Consider the following 20,205-nt stretch of genomic DNA (forward strand, 5'->3'; position numbering starts at 1 on the left):
CATTGGAAAATAGGCAACACAGATTGGGATCCCTGAGAGAGGGGAAACAAACAAGGTGATCCCTACAATTGTTACGGTTTTCAGCCTGAAGCAATTTTAAGACCATGAGCAGGGACTGGATAACCAAACACAGGTTGATGGCTTTGCTGAAACACACATCAGAGATTGAGGAGGATGAAATGCCTGGAAACTGTGGGTGGAGCTCCAGAAAGAATGAAGTTACACAATAAAAGGGCTCTAGAAATCTGCATAAACGTTACCTTGAGTCTTTGCTAAGTGCAAAGTTGTGCAAGAATAGAGTGAAACTCCACAAGACAGAATGATGAATGACTGAGCTGTGAAGGCAGAACAACTGCCAGACCTCACATAGGATTGATAGGTGTTCTAGCTTCAATGTGCCGGAGTAGGGAGTCCACAGTGATCACCTGGGCAATTCCATGGACACCCAGAGGAGTCATGATTTAGTAATAGGGCTGATCTATGCCTAGAGTTAAGTCTACTATACACTAATCCTCACAAAGCTTAAAATGAGGACTCAGTGAGCTCAAACTGATAGAAAAATACATGTCTTTCAATACAAAGTTCAAAATTCTTTAAAAGAAGACAACATAGTCCAGACATTCAACTATATAATATACACAATGTGCAGCACCCAACCAAAAATGACTAGTATAAGAATCAGAAGAATGTGACCCATAATCAGGAGAAAACTAAGTCGATAGAAACAAACGCGGAAATGACAGAGATTATGGAACTCACAGACAAGGATAAGTTAAAAGTTAAACAGTTACTATAGAAATATACTCATATTTTATAGAAAACATAACTATAATGAGGAGAGAAATCAAACATATAAAGAGTCAAAGGAACTTTTAGAGATAAAAAGTACAATATCTGAAATAAAAATTTTATTAGATTTGACCTTGCAGAAGAAAATACAGTTAATCTTGAAAACATAACAATACAGTACGAAGTAAATGAAGCTCCTTTTAGTAGTTAACCCCCTGTTGCTATAATAATATTTTATAACATAAATTAAAACTTTCTTTATTAAAATTACTTGTTAAAATTACTGCTGTGTTTTCTATTTCCTGGCTGGATCCTGACTGGTACAGCAAGGCTGCTGAATACAAAGTCAGTACACAAAAATCAATTGTTTCTAAATACAGACAACGAACAATTGGAAACTGGAATTTTAAAAACAATATATAATAAAAAATTGAAATCATAAAGGGCTAGAACAACTGGGTATTAGTATGGGAAAAATGAAACTTTGTCATTAACTTACACTAGACATAAAAATTACTCAAATTGGATCATAGACTTAATCGTAAAAGCTAAAATGATAATACTTTCAGGAGAAAACATAGGAAGAAATCTTCACACAAACAGGGTGCACACAAAGATTTTCTTTCAAAGGAGATAAAAGGCAATAAAGCAAAAAATCTAGCAAATTGAACTTTATAAAAATTAAAAACTTTTGCTATTCTGAAGTCAAGATTTTAAAATGAGAAAGGCAGCCACAGACAGGGAGAAAATACTTGCAATGCATATACATATGATTAATACATTTGACAAGGGACTAGTATCCTGAATTTATAGAATATCTTCCTTTACCACTCAACAGTGTTAAGATAAATAAACCAATTTTAAAAATGAATAAAATATTTGAAAATACATTTCAAGGAAGAAGGTATATGGATGACCAATAAGCACTTGAAAAGCTCAGTATCTTCGTGTATATACAAAGATAAAAGAAATAACATGTAGAAATACTAGGACAAAACAGGATCATATTCTACATGTCAGTTCTAACTTTTTTACTGTAATAATCATGGAGCAGCACAGAGAAGTGCATTTTTTATATATATATATATATATATATATATATATATATATATATATATATGGTATATAGTATATATATTTAGCAACAAAATGAACCCATGTGTAACCACTGCCCAGAGGAAGACTAGCAGATCACCAGCACCCCAAATATCAGAAGTCCCCATTGTATCCATAGCAATCACAATCTTCTCATTCCTCATCCATTTTAATTCACTCCCTATGTCAATTTTAACTACTATGATTATTTCCCTGATTTATTTTATGAATTAACCTTCTATGCTAGCGAACCTAAACAATATCATCTAATTTTGCCTGCTTTTTGGACCTTACATAATGGACTCATATTGTAGGTATACTTATTTTTCTTGCTTCCTTTTTTTTTTTTTGCTTAATATTATGTGTGTAAAGATTAATTCAGATCATTCCCCATGACTATGATTTGTTTATTTTCTTTTAGTATGGTATTCCATTGTATAAACATATCACAACTTATTTATTGACCCTACCATTGATGAATATTTGAGTTGTTGCCTATTTCTGGCTCTTACAAATGAGCTCTTATAAACATTCTCATATATGTATCCTGCTATATATATGCATGAATTTCTTTAGGAAGTATTCCTAGGAATGGAATTTTTGAATCATAAGAATATGTATATTTTTTAACGTTGTTACAGAACGCCAAACTATTTTTCTGATGTGGTTGCACTAATTTACATTCTCAACATCAGTGTATAAGAGTTCCACTTGCTCCATATCCCCTCTAACGCTTTATATTATCAGGCTCTTCCATTGTAGCCAATCTGATTTCATTTCCCTGATTGCTAACTAAAAAGCTGGGCACCTTTTAATGTTTAGCAGCCATGTTGACATTCTCTTTTGGGAAGCCTTTTTAAAGTACCCATATTTGTATTAGAATGTCTGTCGTTTTCTTGTTGGTTATTTCTGAGTGGTGGGAAATTGAATAATTTGTTTTTTTATTTCCTTTTTGGCTATTGTATTAACTATTTAAATAATGAAATAATAAAAAATTTAAAATAATAGAAACACATACAAACTTGCTTTAGTCTACATGGTATTTCATTGTATAGACATACCTTAAACTATTTAACAAATCTTCTAATGCTGGAAATAAAGATTATTTCCAATTAAAAAGTATTATAAACAACAATGCAATCAACAGTCTTGCACAAACACAGTGTTGGAGGAGAGTTGGAGGAGAGGGGCAATGGGTGTTGAATGGTGGGGAGCATGGCATTGATGAGAACCCAGAACAAATTGTTTTCTTCTTCCCTACCATGAACATGCTTTCCTGAAAGTCATGTCTGTATGCTGGCTCAGGTACATGAGGGAACAGGTAAGAAAGGATCAAGACAAAAGAAGAAAAAAGATGATCAAAGATTGAAGGGAGTCTGGTTTTGTTTCCATTTTTTTAAATTACAGAAATATTCAAACAGAGATATTGAAAGATCATAAGGAATACACACAGAGCAATCACTAAGCCCAACAATTGTTAACTTCTTGCAATATTTGCTTCATATTTGCCTTTTTACCAGAGCCATTTTAAATTAAGCAGCAGGCATCCTGACACTTCACCCTTCAGTGTTTCGACCTATATCTCCTACAAATAAAGACTTTCTCCTATGTACGCTCCTCATACAAACAATACAGCATTATCGCCAAGAAAAATAAACCATAATCTAGTGGTATATATTACCCAGACCATGGTTTTTGAGCAGAGCAAATTGTTCATGAATTAGGTGGGAGTGGGGATGCAGGGAAGAAGCCTTAAAAGAAGAGGAGTATCTTTGTTCCCTCACCTCTCCCCACCTCTAACCACAATCTAGAGGCACGGGAGGTAAGCAGCTATTAAGATCCAAGTTTTTATTCCTATTTTTTAAATATTTTTTTCTGAGAAGCAAAGAAATATACACTCATTATAGAAAATGCAGACAGTACAGTGAAAAGCTATCCACAAAACCATCCCTTTTTCTTTTTAAGAATCTCACAGAGACTGAGGCAAACAAGTGAACGTTCGTGGGAAAAACCTTGTCCTCGGCCTAAATCCTACTGGTGTTTGGTTCTTCCCCTTGCTTTTCTGTAGGTGGAGTCACTGGGCATGGCTGGATCCCACCCCAGACTCAGCCACATTTTAGTCCTGTAGTTTGTAACCTGGAAATCTGCCTACCTGCTAGAAGAAATTTGGAATGAAGGCTCTGTGTCCAGCTGCCAAAGCCAGACCTTATTATATACACTTCACAACTCTGCCTACTTAAAAAAACATTCTTTTTCAGCCCACAGATGGAAGCTCCAGATGAACTGTCTTGCCGGCTTCTCCCCACTGGAATATTCAGAGAGCTCTCAGACCTCTCCAGGAAGGAGAAACACAACTTCCTGGTAGGAACACAGTGCTGAAGACTGAAGTTAGAGCTTGAAACAAACAACTTTCAGATCACTCAGAGTCAGGCAGCCGGCATGTGCCAGGACTTGCTCAGCAGCTGGTGTCCAAGGGCGCAGCCTTCCTTCTCTTTCTGGCATGTGGGAGGATTTGCCAGCTAGTTAGACCACAGCTAGGGTTTCAAAGGGTAACTCTAGACTTTTCCACAGGGAGGAAAAACGCCACTCCTCCTTACCACTTCTCCATCATCTCCATCATCCTGAGTCAGAGTTCTCTCCTCTCCAACTCCCGCCCTTTCCCCTCCCCACCCCGCTATCTAACAGCCACCTGCTCTTCGCTCATTACCAGTTCTGCGCAACTGGCCTCAGAGTACAGAGCCAGGAGAGCAACGCCTTCTTGCAAACGCTCCTTCAGGTCTAGAGGCCTTCCAGTCCCCACGATGTTTTCTAACTTTTTCTCTAAAGTGAAACTCAGAACACTGAGGGGTAAAAATGCACGTCTCTGAAGAACAGTCCCCTTTCTTGCCCTGGGACTCCCCCAGGGTGGGCTGTGGTCCAGATCTTCTCTACGTAAGTAGCCTGTTGCTGCTTTCGTTAACTGGTTTCTAGAACACTGCTTCACTTTTGCATACATCTGGTGTCTTCCAGGATACTGGTTCCAGCCTCAATTGTAATGTCTGCAGTTTGGACTTTAGCATGATGACCTAAATCCTAGTAATAGCAATTACAGTCACAATGATGTTAATAACAGCCCTTTCTATGTGTAAGTCTAAAGTTTTCAATGGCACTCTGGTACTGGAGCCAGACAGATGAGTGAAAGTGGAGATGATGTTAGTGTAAAAAGGTTGTAACTTTCAGCTGGCAATACAACTTGTTTGTACAGTATATATATATGTAAAATTGTAAATAATTTAGACCAAAATTAATCTGACCTCCTCACCCCTCCCTCACCATTAGTGGGAATAGTGGCATGGGCTGGGGGAGTGAAGAGTGAAAACTTAATATGCAATCTTGCTTAAAACTGAATCTAATCTAAAAATTAAACAATATCTTTAGTTCAATCTCTCTTCCTAAAAATGCCCAGACTCTCAGAGGCTCCTCTCCCCTGTCTCTCTCCCTAAGTAGGTATGCAGGTATCTTGCACACTAGATACCTAGATGTGAGTTTTACAGGATATCAGGAGGTACATGAAACTCAGGGCTTGGGGCACTGGGTACAACATACCCAGATGAATTCTGGGTCCATCCAAGATAACATCCTTGTCCAAATGCCTCAGTGGCATGGACAGTATCCCCACTTCCGTCAGTTAAGGCCTTATTTATGTGACATAACTGCCTTCTTCCCTCCCTGAAGCCAAGAGTGAGGAAATTTATAACATCCTGTTTCTGTTGCTCTTTTTCTTTATTTTCCCCTTTATCTTTCTACAATTTGCAAGAAAAGGGATGGGCTATTGGCCTTTTACTACCCCTACATCCTCATACCCTAGAGCCAGCCTAGCTACCTGAGTAGCAGGTTATACCTGCTCTGCAGCATGCGACAACACTATAAACTGGATCCTCCATGCTTACCCCCATCCTCAATACTCCAAAAGAAGCCATAAAAATTTTAAATATTATTGCAAGGAAATTATCCAACTTGCAAGTTGCCTTGCTGTCTAATTTGCCCTTGTATCTCAGAATCTAAGGATTATCTTCTTTTTTGTCTCTGATTTTTTTCCTTGACAAATCCTAATCTTCCTCTCCATTCCTACACTCCACCCCAAGAAGATGCCAGCCTGGGGCCAATAAGAGCAAAGATCAGATTCCCAGAAAGACAGAAGAAAAAAGCACAGCAACAGTTTCTAATAAGTAACTCCTTTATATCAAGCAACCCTTTCACTGAGTTACACTGAGGTTTAAATAAGATATTGCATGTAAATTGCTTAGGAAAAACACTTAGTCAATGGATATGCAATAAAATATAGTTATTGTTATTTGTCACTCATTGTGCCATCTAACCACTGAAACGTGTGAGGCAGTTTGACCAGGTGGTATTCTCCATTTTACAAATTAGAAACATGAAGCTCAAAGGCACTGCTATTTTCTGTCGGTCAAATGAAAACTAAGCAGTGGGGACAAATTAGGGTTCAGAGTTTGTGACCTCTTCTCCTGTACTCAGTTCTAATCTTCCTTTCTTAATCAAGCTGCACCTCTTATATGTAACTTTCTAGAACTCTTAGACCAAAGGTCAGCAAGCTTTTTCTGTTAAGGGTCAGATAATAAATATTTCAGGTATTGCAAGCCCAAAGGACTCTGTCACAAATATTCACCTCTGCTACTGTAGCACAAAAGCAGCCATGGGAAGTACATGGACAAATTGCTGTGGCTGTGTTCCAATAAAACTTTATTTAGAAAAACAAGCAGTGGGCCAGATTTCACCCAAGGGCTATAGATGGCTGACCTCTACTTCAAATCAATACCAAATGCTTGGTACATAGTGAGGGATCCAAAATGAGTTCAGAAAGATAAATGAATAAAACAATGATTTGTCCTACTTTGAATTCTTTTAACCCTACAAGGTTCTACTATCTAATCTAACAGTAAATTTCATGTTCTTGTATTATTCAATATAATTTCATATGTCTCTTCTTTTTCCATGTATAAAATAATATTGAATATGCATCTTGTTACTTTCCAGTCAGATAGGCCTGGAATTAAGACCTAACTTTTCCATTTGGGCAAGTTAATTTACCTTGAACTTCTGTTACCTCATTTGCAAAATGGGGATAAGGATGCTTATTTAACAGTAGTCTGAGGTTCAGAAATTATGTAGGCACAGTGCCAAGTGAATGGTAGATAGGGATTAGACTACAGTCCTGCAGACAGGGACTTCTTTTATCCAAACTTTCCTATTTTTAGTCTTCCTCATTGCTTTTTAAGTGGATGGGAATTGGGAAGGGTGGTGATTCCGGTCTGGCATGTGAGGGAAGGAGGCTACAGACTGGGAGGCAGGCCACGTGCTCAGGTGGCTTGGATGCTGCTTCCTCTTTCTAGCTGTGGCTAACTTCTGAGGTTTTGCAGAGAGCCAGGAAAAGGTCCCCACTCTCGGCTTGAGCTCATTGCTCAAAGCAGCTGTTCCAGGAGCTATCCATAGTAACATGTTCAAGACCTACATTTGAAATGCACTGTTGAAGATCTTAACACTTCACTGTCTAGGTTAGACTCTTCAATTGACATACATGAGAAAGCTTCACACTTTCTTCATGGTGAAGAAAAACCTGAAGTGGGGATATGACCAGTCAAAGAAGGAAGAAGTCCCCACAGTAGTCGAAAGACCAGGAAGATCCTGGGGGTTGGAAGACATGAATAAACAATCCTAGCACTGCTTCTCACTTGCTGTTTGACCTAGAGCAAGACGAACCCATCCTTTCCTCTGGACCTCAATATTTTCCAAATCTCAGTAATTTATTTCCCATCTTCATAATTCTTATCATGTCCATGTATCCCCATACTATTACTTTTTCTATACTTCAACTAAATCAACTAATTTATTTTAGCCTTATCCTTCACAATAATACCTATTATATAATATCATGGGTACACTAATTATATTTTTCCTATTGCACATTATAATAAATACACACATATCTATTGAAATATCAATTGTAACTATCATAATAAAAATGTTCTCTTTTCCCAATCTTTCCCTTTACAGTCTAGACAGGTTTTCCTTTTCAAGGAAAACCTGCTTTTTACCCAAGCGAGACTGGTTCTTTTTTTTTAATATTTATTTATATTTTTGGCTGCTTTGGGTCTTAGTTGCAGCACACAGGATCTTTCGTTGCAGTGCACGGGCTTCTCTGTCTAGTTGCGGTGTGTGGGCTCCAGGGCACATGGGCTCTGAAGCTGCAGCTCGCGGGCTCTCTAGTTGTGGTGTGTGGGCTAAGTTGCCCCGCGGCATGTGGGAGCTCAGTTGCCCCGCGGCATGTGGGAGCTTAGTTCCCCGACCAGGGATTGAACTGGTGTCCCCTGCATTGCAAGATGGATTCTTAACTACTGGACCACCAGGGAAGTCCCAAGACTTGCTCTTGAACAAGAGAGAGGCCCTGCCCCTTCTGCCCCCAAAATTCCTTGATGAAGAACCTGGCCTCTGAAGAGGGGTCATGGAGTGGCAACGAGCTTTATCTTGAGGGAAATGAACTACATGTTTCTATAAGAGATGGACTGTGCCAAAATACCATACAATGGAATTAACATCACTATTTTTGTATTTAGTAGGTCAATGCTATCTTATTTGAGTGTAGGTCACATAAACAAATGCATCTATTACACCAATTTTATTTTCCTTCCAGAGTGGTCATTTTGGGGATTTAGTGACCACATGTACATTTTATTTCACATAAAACCATTTGTGTGAGTTAGAAACACCTGCGTAAGTAGTATTCTCTCTTAAAATTAGTCTCATTAGTTTTAGTTTTCCAGGATTAATATACCCACAGGCCACACAAAGCTAATTTAAGTTGTATATTTTCATTCTCTTATGCAGCTGATTGATTTTCTATCACTTTCTCCAATTAGGAACTTGAAACTTTTATCTTAGAATCATTATTCAAATCATAACATTTATTAAAAGGGTTGGGAAATTTTTGCCTTTTGTTTATTCATCATAAGTAATGGTGGAAATGGACAACTTAAATAAAGGAAATTGTTCCACTTTTTCAGTTTTGGTATTTTTTGCAAACTTTCAACTATATCCTAACACGGAAAAGAAACTAAAGAATATTAAGACCGGTCCCTATAATTCAGTTAGGAAACATATATACATTTAGCTGAAGCCGAGTAAGTATTGCTCAGGTTAATACTACTAACTTCCTGTAGAATAAGGCAATCAGTCATGGTGAATTAAAATTGTAGACCATCAACTGCAGTGGTCCAGTTGGTTAACAGCCACTACTAATTTTCAGTTAATAAGACTAAAGTGTGGTCCAGTGCAAAAGACTGAGCAGGTAGCTGTAGGCTGCTTAAGCATTTCACCTGAACCAGGTGAGCTCTTTGTAGGTGTCCAGAGCTTGCGACTTTTGAGCTCTCGTGTAAAGTGCATGCCAGTGTGAGATGCAGTGCAGATACTAGGGAGCTGCAGAGAACATCATCTGTCTTAGGGGCATCCCTTTGCAACCTGAAGTACTGACCACCAGGTAGGGCTCTGGGACAAGAGCAGCAGAAAGCACTTCTCACTCACTGGGAGGTCTAAGGTCTCCAAGGGCTGGGTTTGCTTTGTTAGGGTTGTTTTTCTTTGAGTTGTTCTTGTTGGCTGCCTTAATGAAGTGGGTAGGAGAAGACTGAAAAGCCAGGATGTTGAGCTGGGGATGCAAAATATTATTATTATTCCTAAATAGCATCCCTTTCATTAGACTCAGTTCACTCTGCTGGGATGCAGTTAGGAGTCAAACTTGAGTTTGAGTCTGCCACTTACTAGCTGAGTGAATTTGTAAAAGTTATTTACTCTTTCTGAAACTCAATTTGCTCATGTGGAAAATTATGATAATGGTATCAACCATCCCTTAAAGCTGCTATGGAAAGTAAATGCAATAATGCACATAAAGTGCTTAACACAGTGCCTGGCATGATATAAGGATTCTGAATGGGGTAGCTATCGTGTTATGTTGTTTTCCACATATGCACAGGCCACCATCCTGACCTGGGATGGTACATTCCCATGCTTTCTCCTAATTTGTCTGGACCCTCTCAGAAACCACAGACACACACATCTCCCATTTGGCCCAGAATGCTCATAAAAGCCTGCCGATCTTGTTATTACACACCTTTACGTTTTTCCCTACCAACCTCTGTTATCCCTATTCATGGGGCCAACAGTGTGCTTATTTATACATTTCACCAGCATCGTTGAGCATCTGGATGGGCCAGACATTGGGATAAACCAGAGGCGAGCAAAGCAGACAGGACCCTTAATCTTTGAAAGTTACCGTCCAGCAGGAGCCACAGAACAGTCAACAGCAATAACAACTGACACAAGAAATACCAGTTGCCATGGGAACACATAGTAGGGCCATCTATCCTCATCTTGGGTGGTATGGGTGGGGAGTCAGGGGAACCTAGCTTTGCTTTCTTCCACAGCAAAGTCTTGTACCCCAAATCCAGCCAGCTATCACCAAAGTACAAGTCTCTGGTTACCAAAGGGGCCAGGTAGCAAATGGATGATATGCCAGTAACAGGGTATTACATGTGTAGTTGGCAGCACCCACTCAGATACAAATCACAGGGTCTTAATATGGTTGTGTACGAAAAGTCGATCTATGGGCAAATACATTCTCGATTTTACAACTCAAACTCAAGTACTCATGGAAATGCCCTGGGTGACAGTGTGATTTCTAGTACATCATTTTAAAAATTTTTTAGACTTTTAAGCCAGCATTTCTGCAAATAACATGAGATAGAAACATTTTTTTGTCAGTCAGTATCCCCACACCACTTGCTGAACGATCAGCTCATCTCTTGCCCATTCGTTTCAAATGCCAACTTTCTCATATGCAAAGTTTCCTTTTATTTATGAGTATATTTCCAGGTTCTCTGTCTTGATCCATTTGTCAATGCCATACTCTTCCAATTGCTATAGTTCTATAATGTTTTGATACATAGTAGGGCAAGGGCTGTCTTTGTTCTCTAAATTTTTCTTGGATGTTTGAAATCCATATTAAATGTCTTTACAAAGAAGCTGAGTCTGAAAATCTACTGGTTTACATATCTCAATGTCAAACTCTAATTTGTGGCCTATGCACTGCTTTTCATTATCTATCATGTCCAACACGGTCATGTCATCTCAGATTCTCTTTGTTTATACAATAAAAACAGGGTAGTAGAAATACTATGGCTTGAGTAACTGCAGGATCTAGATTTGAAACTAGGCCCTGCCATTTGCCAGCTGTATGACCTGGGGGACAGCATTTACTCTTCCTAAACCTCAGTTTCTACATTTATAACATGGAGATAAGAACAACCGGTCTCATAAGGTATTGTGAGGATTCTATAGGAGAAAGCAATAAAGATTTTATCAAAGCTCCTGTGCCACACTCACAGAGATACTAGAAGCTATGGATGTGAAAAATAGGCTGTGATTTTTTTAAATGCTACATAGTGTTCAGTATCATTATTGGAGAAATTGGCTTGAATATTTCACAGCTGAATAAAAGCTTGTCCTGGAATTGGGAGTCTATATATCCTCTGGTTTTCAGGCAATGGAAATTTTGACGGCCTCATCTTATGCTGTGGCTTCTACTTTTAAGATGTTTGAGTGGTAAGCCACATGTCCAAATCTTTGGCTTTTAGCCACAAGCCACAAAGGAAACTCCAAATTTCAATAAGTGTATCTGCCAAACTCAAATGGGTCGTGGTTCTACCTGGGGTGTCTTGTGAGACTGAGGCAACAAACAATGCAACACGTGGACAGGATAAACCAAAGGGGCCAGTGCCTGCATCCCAAGAAAATTACCTTATGAAATGATTATCAGGAAACCAATCATCTTGGCCTGTAAATAACTCCATGTACAGTAACGTGGTTGTCACTTCATATTTGCTACTTCTCAACTGGAAGAAAAGGAAAAATGGAAAAGTGTGAGATAAGTCCATAAGTATCTCTTAAGAGACTACTGCAAATTTAATTAACTGAGCAATCGAGTCAGACTTCTTTAAATTTAGATCTGAAATACGAGGGGTTCCTTCAGAGCTTTATTCTTGTTGGAATGGGGCAGTGCTCGCAGGAGGAGAAAAAACAAAACAACATAAAATGTTCCACTAAATTTTAGCTCAGTAATGTTTCATCATTAAGAAAGGATTAAAAGGAAGAATTGTTTTGTCCCTTATAATCACTAGAGTACACTAGAAAAACTGTACCCCAGTTGGTCTATATTTCTCCGAGAAATAGGACAGGGCCCAGTAAACAATTTCACTACATTAAATAAACATCATGATCCCTACTAAGTGTAAAGCACTAGGCATTGTAGGAAATTAAATGGTGCCTAAGAGGTGGCCCCTAGCGTCCAAGATCCCAAAGTCTAGGGGAAGATACAGGTGTGCAGGTGTATGTGGATCACAAGGTCCACATGGCTGAGTCCCCATGGTAGAGGCAAAGGTCCCATGGGGAGGAGAGGACAGAGGATGGGGAGAGGATCTTCAATCATCAGGCTGCATTACAGAGGTGGTAGGAACACTGAATCAAAGGGGTCCTCACACAAGATGCACCCTTCTGCCACCTCCTGCTCTACACAGAAGCAGGTGGGGCCAGCCATGCCCACTGACAGACAGTGGGTTGGGGAGGTCTGTCTTCCCTTCTCCATCAGGCAGCAGGTTGGGTATGTGGACTTGGAGTTGGCTCTGCAGGTCCAGGTCATCTCCCCTGCCTCCCTTCCTTCCTGCCTCCTTCCTCTCCTTTATACTTCCCTTCCTCCTTCTCTTTCTCGCTCTTTTCCTTCCTTTTTCCCTCCTTCCATCCCTCCTTTCCTATTCTCCTTCCTTCCCCCCAGTCTTCCCTTCCTCCTTCCCTTTCTACCTTCTTTCCTTCCTCATCCCTCTCTCCCTTTCTTCCTCCCTTCTTGTTCTCTCTTGCTCTGAGGTCCAAATACCCACTCACTCTCTGTGTCTGTCTGGCTCTCTCTTCAACATATCCAACAAACATACCGTGCAATAAACATGCCACACAATAAAAACCATTCTCAATACTTCTATCTGGGGAAGTGGGCATATGTGGTCTAATTAGATTTTTGCCTATACTGTCTTTTCAATACAGCTTTCACTGCAGTCTTGTCCTGAGGGGGGAGGGATTTTCAAGGAACTGCATTAAATACAGCGATGCAGTACTTTGTTTCCCCCATAGCTAGCTAGCTGTGTTTGTCTGCTCCTTTGCGGGGGGAAGGCTAAAGGAGGTGGGGAGGGGCACCAAACCCCTGTCAGGAGAATTTCACACAGGCTGATACGACATGCGAGCATGTCTTAGAGGAGCTGAGATTTGAGCCAGGCTTTGGATACAGCACAAACCATTTTCTATTTGGGGAAGAGCAGACCTGAAGTTAACCCAAGGAAGGCTCATCTCTTCACTCCATCTCTGCCCTCCTGGAGCAGCCAGACCTTTAAATCTAGGTCATCTTGAATTAATCCCTGTGCTGCTTGAAATCATCCTGTAAGTTCCTCATCTTTGAGCCCTGGACTAATGTCAGGTTAGAGGACTCAGAAGCAGTGTCAGGAACACATTTATTCCCAGAGGATTTGGGCCAATACTGCCATAGTGATACTAGAAATTATGACAAAATCTGACTGTCTCACAAAGAGGCACCTATCATCTCTTTGTGAAATCTATTGTCGGGAAATTTATAAGTTGAATATTTTGAGCATCCACTTTAAGCATCTTTGTGATATCTGTGTCAGTCTGGTACCTCTAGGAAATGGTATATTTCTTTAGGAGTTATGATCATAGTTTGGGACAGCTGGCAAGAAGTGTGACTGTCAGCTTGTTGATAGCACTGAGCAGTTGAGATTGTGCTCATCAAGGAGGAGGCGAGCACATACAGTGTTCTAAGTGTGTGCTGGGCACTGGGTGCCTCATGGGTCATCCTTACAAAGTCCCTGTGAGTTAGGCACAATTGGTATTCTCCCTTGACAGGCCAGGAATCAGGGGACAGAGAGGGGAAGTACCTTGTGCCTTAGAGCACTCAGTCAACTGGAGTAAGGCAGAACGTCTGGTCCATGAGGACAGAGATCTTTGGTTTTTTTCCCCTGCTATATCCCAAGCTTCTGCACAGTGCCTGGCACATAGTAAATGTTCAGTAAATACTTTATGAATGAAGGAAGACTGCAATATAAACCCAGCAGTCTGGCTCTAGACTCTGTGCCCTTGGTATGGAACGGGGTCAGAATATGCCATCCCCAGATATGCCACTTTGGCATAAGAGTTATTTTGAACTGAAAGTGATTGAGAAACAGCAGATGCAAGAAAAGCTCTCTGCCCTCCCCCTTTCTGTCTAAAAGCTGGGTATAAATGTCCTTTTGTGAAGGTGAGTCCACTCCCCTCTCCCACACCAGGAAGAGGAGACAACTTTTATTACTGGAGGCAGCATTTACTTGATTCTGCATAAACAAATATTACTGAAATCTTACCTTCCATTAGTTTCTCCCATATATTTACTTTCCCACAACTTACTGTCCCTAGAAGCCCAAACTCTTTTCCTTCGTCTTGTCACCTCTCCACAAATTTATGGCTCTTTGTTAAAATAGTATATAAGCTCTTAGGCCCAACTGTTTCTCTGGGTTTTCATGTCTTTTTCTATGAGACCCTTACATATACACACAAAATGTTAACATCAAATACAAATTATATAAATTTTATCCTGTTCATCTACTTTTGTCAGTTGAATTTACATAGCCCTGATATTGAACCTAAGAGGGTTTTCCTCCCCGTAGGACACGATGTCATTTCTCTCTTCTCTATCCTTCCTGTGTTTCCCCATCTTTTCCCTAGACTGCAGTTCTGAAACTTTAGCCTATATCAGCATCACCTGGAGGGCTTCTTTCAGCAGACTGCTGAGCCTCACCCCAGAGTTTCTGACCAGTAGGTCTAGGATGGGGATTGAAAATATACACTTTTAACAAGATTCCTGGAGCTGCTGAGGCTGCTGGTCTGGAGACCACACTTTGAGAACCCCTGCCGCAGGCCAAAAATCCCTTTTAAGCTCTACAATTTTTTTTTTTTCTTTGCGGTACGCGGGCCTCTCACTGTTGTGGCCTCTCCCGTTGCGGAGCACAGGCTCCGGACGCGCAGGCTCAGCGGCCATGGCTCACGGGCCCAGCCGCTCCACGGCATGTGGGATCTTCCCGGACCGGGGCACGAACCCGTGTCCCCTGCATCGGCAGGCGGACTCTCAACCACTGTGCCACCAGGGAAGCCCAGCTCTACATTTTTATACAAACATCCTTTCCCTTTATCTACCAGAAGAGGGAAAGCTTATCCTGTTCACAATGCTGAGGGAAAGAAAGCATAAATGAAAATTTCCTTCTCCATTTCAGCAGAAGCATACTCCGGAGCAGAAGGAGATATTGCCAGAGTAATAGAGAAGACCTATAATTTATAATTAGAGAACCTGGATTCGAGTCCTGCCTCTTAGTCAAGTCAGTTGACCTTTCTGCTCCTCATTCAGTAAAAAGGAGCATGTGGATAATCCCTGCCTTTTCTACATCCCCGGGCAGTTGCGAGAATTAAGGGGTAAAACAAGGAGAGCACTTTGTAGACTCTAAAGGACTGTAGAACCAGTGCGTGTTATTATGTAGTCAGCTCATAAAACCATAATGTTGGTTTTGAAACTAGAATTAACTCTGGTGGGTGATGGGTGAGTTCAGAAAGAAGCGTGGGCTCTCTTTATATACCGTACAGCTAAAACAAAATGACACCGTGAGATGTTTCCACGTAGAACATGAAAATTAAAGCTATATGCTTCCAGATGAAATATACTTCATTATCACAGGCCAAACATAAAATAAACAGGGCAGAAATACAGCTACCCATCCCCATAAAGAACCGGGAGGAGATTTAGTGAACAATTCCTGAGTAACTTTAAATGCCTCTTCTATCTCTTTACTGCAGAGTCAAGAAGGGCAGAAAATTATGACATACTAATTATTATGATGGATGGGGAGCCAGTCCCTAACATTAGCTACACTGCTGAAGCAAAGAGGAGCTCCACAGCTCACATACTTCAATAGGCGAGACACTCTAGATGATAATGGGCAATACAGATTAACAACATTATGTTAAAACAGGATAATTATTCTTTTTCATTTCCTAGTTCCTTCCCATGAACCAGAAACATTTTTCTGTTTCTTGTTTCTAAGGTGCTGTGTATATCAGGCAGGCTCCTCTCCTGCTAATTAAAGGTGATGTCGTGCTTGCTTTTCCTGAGGTCACCAACAGCAGGGGGCCAGGGACAAAAGATTGATGAAACTACTGCAAGGGAACCGCCCCTTCCGAAAGCAAGATGAGGTCATGGGAGGATCAGGGATACAAAGCAAAAAAGCTCTGCAAAAATGAATTCTGCTTTTCTTTCTTTTTTTTTAAAGTGCTTTTTGAGAATTTTAACAATGCATTCAGCAAGCTGGTGCGGATGAGCTTAGAATTAAGAGGTGGGCATTTTTTTTTTTACTTTGTTTGGAGATAAATTCCAGACAACATCACATAATTAAGCAGCCATTTAGCGATAAGGTCATAAATCCATTCACTCATTCATTCATTCATTTATTCATTCAGGTAGTCAGTCAGTTAGTCATAACCAGTATCTATTAAGCACCTGCCATGTGCCTGGCACTGAGGGACACCAGGGGACACAATAGTGTAGGGGACGATATAGACATGAGCCCTACTATTCCCAAGGGGGAGATAAAACAAAACCAGACAAATATGCAGAATGGCTACGACTTGTGTAAAGCGCCGTGCAGGAAAGAAACAAAGGGCTGAGACACAGGCTGACAGAGGGGGCTACTTTAGGTAGAGCACTCACAGAAGTGGGGGATTAACCGACATGAGAAGGACCAAAATGAGCTATGAATTCAAAGGAGACGGATCTCAGCAAGGGAGAAGCATGTGCAAGGTACACAGGCACGGGGCAAGCTAACTTGAGGACCTGAGGTAGAAGAAGCTGACGCTGAGTGAGCAACAAGAGGAGCAGCGGCAGCTGCTGAGACACACGGGAACCAATTCTGCCAAGATCTTGTGGGGCCTTCCAGGAGCACGTGTGAGGTATGACACTTAGTCTACACATAATAGGAACACGTGGGAGGGTTTCGCCTGGGGAGTGATGTGACGTTTTCTCTGAGCTGTGCTGAATGGTGAAAGGGTATGCAGTGGAAGCGGAGAGCCACTAGGAGGCAGTAGTTCAAGTAAGAGATGGTGGTGGTGCTGGTGGTGAAAATGGAGGGAGCCAGGAAGATTGAAGGGAAATTTGGAGACGGGCTTGATGGGACGTGCTGATGGACCGGGTAGAGGTGGGCGTCAGAGGACCTGAAGCTCGCCGGCTTCACTGATGGCGTGGAGGGCAGCACCTTTTACTGAGCTTGGCTAGAAACAGATTTGTGGGGAAGAAAATCAAATTCCAGGGTGGACATCTCTCATTGCTTTTGGAGTTTGAAGGAATTGTCAGTGTTCTGACAGCACGTATACGTTCCCATAGCTCTTAGGCCACACTGATTCCACACGAAATCGTATACTGGGAAGCTGGAAATGTAGTTCGTTGGCCGGTCCTAGGAGAGCATCCTACACTGACTTATGAGGTGCCTCCACCAGCAACTCGTGGCGGCCGCGGTTCATAAAGATGTTACCACAATGGCGGCAGAGTGGTTTCAGCCCAACAGACCGGCAAAAACAGGAGAAGCGTACATGCTAAACACTGAGCCATGTTTCCACCGTAGAAACTGCATTGATGACCATTTCTAATACTGTATCTCATGTTATAATTTACGATGTATTTTAAGACAGTGCCTCTAAAACTTTCGTATGCATACAAATTACCTTGGCATTCTGTTAAAACAAAGATTCTGATTTAGTAGGTCCAGGGTGGGGCCTGAAATTTTGAGAGATGCTGAGGCCAACAATCTGAAATGACATTTGAACTAGCAGGACTATAATGTACCTTATCTTTTTGCTTCTACACAGTCTTTAGGAAAGTTTAATCATCTTTATTGTACAGAAGAAATAACTAACCCTTAGAGAGTTTTAAAATATATCTTGTCTAAACAAGGAACAGTCAATAGGGCCTAGAATGTAAACCACAGTTCACCAATACTAGTTACAATTAGAAAAATCTGTGAGGCTATGCGGGTTTAATCCTTATTTAATAAAATTGTCATTTGGCAAACAGGTAAAAGAAAGAACTATTTAAAACAGAAGTGATCAATATGTTTGCATGAGGATCAATTCAGGAAAAACAACGTTTTTAACAGATGTTTAACTATTTAACTATTTAACAGATATCTTTGTGTGTGTATAATTTTATTCATTTTTAAATTGAGGTATAACTTACATACATTAAAGTGCATAAATCTGAAGTGTTCAGTTTTATTCATTTTGAACTGAGGCATTATTTATAGGCATTAAAATGCATGGATCTAACGTGTAACCACCACCCAGAACAAGATATAGAGCATTTCCATCATCCCAGAAAGTTCCATCATGTCCATTTCTAGTCAGTTCTTTGATTTTTATCAACAGTGATAAATTTTGTCTGTGCTTGAACTTCATATAACTGAAATCGTATAGTATGTACAGTCACCTGGTATCCACAGGTTGTACACTGGCCGATTCAACGAACCACAGATAACGTACAGTACTATTTTAATGAACTGTGGTTGACTGAATCTGCAGATGTGGAATCTGTGGATGGAGGACCAACTATGAGACTTTGAAAATCCATAGATTTTGGTACCCAGGGCTGGTCTTGGACCCAATCCCCCCTCAGATATCAAGGGATGACTGTACTTCTTTGTGCCAGCTTCTTTCACTCAATGTAATATTTTAAGGTTCATAACCTTAAAGTTTTTTTTAGGCTTTATCAAGAACTATCCCACCTCTCACTATACAATATCTACAGTTTTCTTTCACCATGATTTCATGATTCTCCCACAATGAGAGGTTTCCCATTTCGGACTATAATTATAGAAATTACCCATCTAGCAACCACTGAGCATTTGATTGTAATAATAAAGTTTGGCCAAACTTTACTGTTGAGTAAAAAACACTTTTGAAACTAGTTTATTTTGTCTCTTGCTGACTGGCTTTGTGAGTTACTTAATTGCACATTCTGGATTTTCTCATACTGCCTCTTAACACTGAACCCTCTAAAACAAGAAATTTCCTCAAGCAAAAATGAACAGCAATAGCCCAACATCTTTAAGACAAAGAAGTATTATTCAGTATACTTACATTCAAACATGCAATTTTCCTCAGCCTGCTTTTTTTTTATTATTCTTGGCAGCAGGCCTAGCAGAGGCATGCACACACACACACACACACACACACACACACACACACACACACAAAGCCAGAGTCAAAGATCCCAGCCTCCTGCCAGCTAACCTAGCTAATGGGTGCTCCTCTGTCAGCCATACCTGCCAATAGATAACGAAGCTCTTGATCAGCTTCTGACCACAGGGGCCCAAGTGGGATGGGTCATGCAGTTCAGTCCTCTCAGCAGCCTAGTTTTTGCATCTCTTGAGATGTGAGAGTTCCAGAAATTAGGTTGCAGACCATGCCTTTAAGGCTGAGAGCATTAAACTCTAATGCTCTAGTCAACACCTGCAACTTCTTTTCAGTAGAGCTGTCTAATCCATTACACACACACACACACACACATACACACACACACATACACACACACACACGCACTCACAGTATGAGTGCTTAGTATATGTATGGAGTGGGCAGAGCCATCTGCATTTTGTCCCTCCCATGCATCTGAAATAACCCTTGACTTCTGTTGTGCTGGCCGCCAGCATCCATGTCAGGGCCTATCACTTTGCAGACTGGGTTTGAGAGAAATTTTTGTTTCGGCAGGAGTTTGTTTGCATTTTACTTTTTATCTTTTGTCTCTGAGACTAGGTGGTAAAATCATATTTCTCTGTGTACCACGTAAGGTTGGGGATAAACTGCTGTAGGAGCTAGTTCTGTAATACTGAAGGGTTTTAGGGAGTAGCAAATGTTAAACTGTCTCTTTGTAATTAGAAAGCTTGCCCTGAGAGGCACAAAATGATATGTCCAAGAGGATAAACATTTTGTCCTGTTTGTCTTGGTATTCCCAACACCTAGCCCAGGGCTGGGCAGAGAGTGATGCTCAATAAATATTTGTGGAATCAAGGGCATTTTGTATGCCAAAAATAAAGTAAAATAACATAGAGGTTTAAAAGAAGTGATAAGGCAGACATTCCTTTCACTAAC

The 20,205-nt window shown here is 40.6% G+C and overlaps 1 long non-coding RNA gene across 1 annotated transcript in view; it reads right to left on the reverse strand.

Annotated features, from left to right (window-relative positions):
* Positions 1–11,769: 11,769 nt before the first annotated feature.
* The window catches only part of LOC115859036 (uncharacterized), a 225,639-nt gene continuing 217,203 nt past the window's right edge, over positions 11,770–20,205 (reverse strand). Inside the window, exon 3 of the long non-coding RNA XR_004041887.2 lies at positions 11,770–11,825. This is a non-coding gene — a long non-coding RNA (uncharacterized lncRNA). The remainder of the gene's footprint in view (positions 11,826–20,205) is intronic.

The sequence above is a fragment of the Globicephala melas genome, chromosome 11 (assembly GCF_963455315.2).
Source record: "Globicephala melas chromosome 11, mGloMel1.2, whole genome shotgun sequence".
Lineage (NCBI taxonomy): Eukaryota > Metazoa > Chordata > Mammalia > Artiodactyla > Delphinidae > Globicephala > Globicephala melas.